The sequence below is a fragment of the Labrus bergylta genome, chromosome 11, assembly GCF_963930695.1.
Source record: "Labrus bergylta chromosome 11, fLabBer1.1, whole genome shotgun sequence".
Classification (NCBI taxonomy): domain Eukaryota; kingdom Metazoa; phylum Chordata; class Actinopteri; order Labriformes; family Labridae; genus Labrus; species Labrus bergylta.
In genome coordinates, this window is record NC_089205.1 from 29,536,051 (window position 1) to 29,541,050 (window position 5,000).

Consider the following 5,000-nt stretch of genomic DNA (forward strand, 5'->3'; position numbering starts at 1 on the left):
GATGGATGGTTGGATGGATGGATGATGGATGGGTGATGGATGGATGATGGATGGATGATGGATGGATGATGGATGATGGATGATGGATGATGGATGGTTGGATGGATGGATGATGGATGATGGATGATGGATGATGGATGATGGATGATGGATGGATGATGGATGGGTGATGGATGGATGATGGATGGGTGATGATGGATGATGGATGATGGATGATGGATGATGGATGATGGATGATGGATGATGGATGATGGATGGATGATGGATGGGTGATGGATGGATGATGGATGGGTGATGGTTGGATGGATGGATGATGGATGGATAATGGATGGATGGATGATGGATGGATGATGGATGATGGATGGATGGATGTATAGATAGATATTTCATTCAGTTTTGCAGCAGGAGGATGTTTTGCTCAAAGGAACAGAGGAGGGATGAAAGGAAAACAGGAGGAGGAGAAAAAGGAGGCTGCTGTCTGTCATGTTGAATCATCCTCTCAGAGACTCACTGAGTGACACATCTCTGTCCGGCTCTCTCTCCCTCTACGTGTCCCTCACTCACTTCTCATTTCAGTTAATGAGCTTCAGAGACGAGAGGAGCACAGCTCAATCTCTCTCCAGGACCTCATCCTGTAAAAGATTCAACATATTGATGAACAGGTAGATCACCAGCTCCTGTATCATGTGCACCTCTGAGAATTTACAGAACATTTTAAACCTTGTGACCCCTGATATCCTCCAGGGTTGCTGGTTCACACGTCCCTCACAGCAGGAAGTGGACGGGGAGGAGCGGAGGCTTTCAGGAGAGGGAAAACTAAAGGAGATCAAGCATTTGTATCTCGGGCTCCTCAGCTGTGGAACGACCTGCCTGAGGATCTCAGACTAGCTTCATCACTATCTCCTCTTCAAAACACATTTTTATCATAAGGCCTTCTTATAATCCTTCTTTCATCCATGTTGTTTTATTTGTTTTACTGTTAACTTCAGCCGATCTCTGTCTCGGTTGTTTCTCTTTTCTCTTTCATTGGATGATTGCTGCACTGTTGTTTTATTTTTCATGCTTTGATTTTTATTTTTTTAAGATTTATTTTGGGCTTTTTGTGCCTTTAACGCAGAGAGAGGACAGTGGATAGAGTCTGAAACCAGGGAGAGAGAGGACAGTGGATAGAGTCTGAAACCAGGGAGAGAGAGGACAGTGGATAGAGTCTGAAACCAGAGAGAGAGAGGACAGTGGATAGAGTCTGAAACCAGAGAGAGAGAGGACAGTGGATAGAGTCTGAAACCAGAGAGAGAGAGAGAGGACAGTGGATAGAGTCAGAAACCAGAGAGAGAGAGAGAGGACAGTGGATAGAGTCTGAAACCAGAGAGAGAGAGAGGACAGTGGATAGAGTCAGAAACCAGAGAGAGAGGACAGTGGATAGAGTCAGAAACCAGAGAGAGAGGACAGTGGATAGAGTCAGAAACCAGAGAGAGAGAGAGGACAGTGGATAGAGTCTGAAACCAGAGAGAGAGAGAGAGGACAGTGGATAGAGTCTGAAACCAGAGAGAGAGAGAGAGGACAGTGGATAGAGTCAGAAACCAGAGAGAGAGGACAGTGGATAGAGTCAGAAACCAGAGAGAGAGAGAGGACAGTGGATAGAGTCAGAAACCAGAGAGAGAGAGAGAGGACAGTGGATAGAGTCAGAGAGAGAGAGGAATGACATGTGGAAAGGGGCCACGGGTGGAAGCGAACCCGGGCCTACCGCTCGAGACGAGAGTCTCAATACATGGGACGCGCGCCCTAACCATTGAGCCACCAGCGCGCCCCTTTTCATGCTTTTATTAATAGATTTTATTGTTGTGTTTTTGACTGTTGGGATTTTTATTTTTTCTGTAAAGCACTTTGTGATGTTGGTTTTGATAAGTGCTTTATAAATAAACTTTATTATTATTATTATTATTATTATTATTATTATTATTATTATTATTATTATAGGAGGGGAGCAATGGTGGAAAAAAATGATGTACCAAGATTACCGACGTGCAGATTCCAAACACAGTTTTTGCATGTAATTGGAAATATTCACAGTATAAACAAAAGAGCAGGGAACAGACAGGTGAGAACAAAACATAGTTAAGCTGTTTCCATTATGTACATGAACATTATAGCATTGATGATGGATGGATGGATGGTAGATGGATGGATGGATGGATGGATAGATGATGGATGGATGGATGGATGGATGGATGGATGGTAGATGGATGGATGGATGGATGGATAGATGATGGATGGATGGATGGATGGATGGATGGATGGATAGATGATGGATGGATGGATGGTGGATGATGGATGGATGGATGGATGGATGGATGGATGGATGGATGGATGGATGATGGATGGATGGATGGATGATGGATGGATGGATGGATGGATGGAAACCAGAAAATATGTCCATAATAATATTTGATCACTGTGATGTGTTGAGTTTAATTTGAGACATAATGGACTGTAATCATTTTTGTATTCTACATTTTGGCCCCTCTGGCAGTGAGATAAATGAGTGTGGCCCCGGGCTAAGGTCTTTCTCTGTAATGTTATCACTTTAACAATCTGAGCCTGTCGCTTTTAGTCGAGGTTCTCTGACCTGGAACTTTTGCCCTTGAGGATTATGTCGCAGCTCTTAAAGCAGAAGTAACACACTGACTGGAGCCATGCCAAAACTTTTGCCACTTTTTGACTCACTTAGGGCGCCCTCACACTTGGCAATCAATACTGAGCCCCACCACGTTTGACCCCCCAAAAGTCCAGTTTGTTTGACGAGTGTGAGTGCTCTGTACCAAGGTCGAGCACAGTACACTTCCCTGGCCCCGCCCCCGCTTGGAAGAGGTTTGCTTTGGCACCGTACAGTTGATCATGTTGTGACGGTTTTAGTGGGCAAGACTTTTAACTTAATTTTTGGGGGTTTTATCTGGGGTGCCAGTCAGTTATTTAAAGTCACCACACACACAAAGGATGTAAAAGTATTCAACTAAACCACCTTCATAATAATAATAAGACAGAAACAGAAAACTCCTCCACCTTTTCAAACAGCCCCCCTGTGGTCTAAATGAAACATCTGTGTTGTGCTTTGGTCAAAATATAACATGAATCAAGCACCAGAGGAGGTTTGTGACCCTGTATAAACCAGCTCTCTCAGAACACTCCATTTTGGTGTGTGTGTCTCTTTAAATGCAACGAGCCCCCCACTGAGACAGCACTCTTCTGTAGCGAGAATAAAAATGGCTGATCTGCAATAAAGTTTTGTTCTAGGCTGGGGGTGGAGTCCATGGGTGGAGATACCAGGGGAGGAGAGAGGATTTTTTTTTTTCCCAGAATCCCACTGTGACATCACAAGGAGAGCAGATTTGAAATAGAGCATTTTTTCTCTGTGTTGTAAGACTTCTGCAGACCACAAACAAAGGACAGGATGGGATTATTTCACATGTTGTGGGTCAGTAGACTCTCAGGTTACACAGATATATGTTCAGAAACACTGAAGAAGAGGATTTATCAGAATAAGTCCCCTTTAAAACCCTAGAACCCATGTTCAACACTATCTGTTTAAACCTTTAAGTTACCGCTCAGGAGAACATTTGCTCAAGTTTTGCAGCACTGAGCAGCCAAACTTGTTTCATAATCTCAAAAATCCACATAAGTACTGGAGGCATGAGGTCCAGGTCGAGGACAGCAGCTTGAGCTACGATGACGTGAAATGAGTGAGTAGAAGGGAAGGAAGAGTGATGGAGGGGACGAGAAGTCTTCCTTCCTGACTACTATGATGGTCTGTATTAGTCCCTCAGCTGCTGTGAAGCTAACATCTCTCTGAGTGTCCACATGAGGACTTCCTGTTAGGAGTTTAAATGTTTTGTCTTTTGCCAGTTTGAGTCCTCCAACAGTCCAGACATTCAAACAAGATGAAACACACAGTTGTTTATTTTCTGCGTCTCAGCCAGCGACCTGTGACACTCAGTGGGATAGCCAATGGACGGACGAGAAGCTTTGACAAACGACACTTACTCAAACTAAAAGGAGAAAAGGTCTCCATGTTTGGTTTCACTTCACAGGAGAGAGAACGTTGCACAGTAAATAAAACACATAAAGATAAGGCGTCATGCTGCCGTCATAAACACATAAAGGAAAGTGTGAAGACGCAGCTGCAGACTCATTCAGTCTGCTGTTAACTCCGTCTTATCTCCAGACAGTAAACGCTGCACATGTCTTTCCTGTAATGGTGACTGTGTTTGTATTTGTATTTGTATCATGTGTTTAAACTGTATGCAATCAAAGTCAAAGAGTTAACCAGCTAGCAGAGAAGAGAAGAGTAAGATTCAAAGGTGTCATCGTGACGCCGACCTGCTCGTACGGGAGCATGCCTATGTTCCCACATTTCCTTTTTCATAAATTTGTATCCAATTTTTTCCCCCCTTGGTAGCCAATCACACCCAACCTATTATCCAGTAGCAATGGACTACAGATGGAATGTAGCGTTTAGCTAAATCTGGTGCTCCTATCTCTTTGTTTATTGCAAACATTTAATGTAAGTGCACATTGTCCTTTTAAAGAAACAAACTAAACTAAGTAGCACAGAGGCCTCGCATTGACTAGCTTCAGTCTTCTGCAGCAACTGGACACAAACTGTAGTTTGCAGTCCAGTTCGCCTTTACTATAAAGTGCTTCCAAAAAATCTTGTGGGAGCACAGGGCCGACCCCACTCGTACTACATGACTTCAGAGGTTATAGTCTAACTCCTGGAACAACTGATTTTTTAAGAGCAGCTCCTCTGGGTAACGTCCCGACATGTTCCTGAGTGTAGTTCATGTGTGAAAGAAGCTGCAGCACATGCAAGAGAAGATGACTCTCTGCACAAACCAGGATATCACTTTTCAAAAATCAGCAGCACTGTGTGGTTATGGATTAAGGAGAGTTTAACTTTTGTGCATGTTTGGTTCAGCGGCTTTAGCGCTCCGTTATCTGAGGGT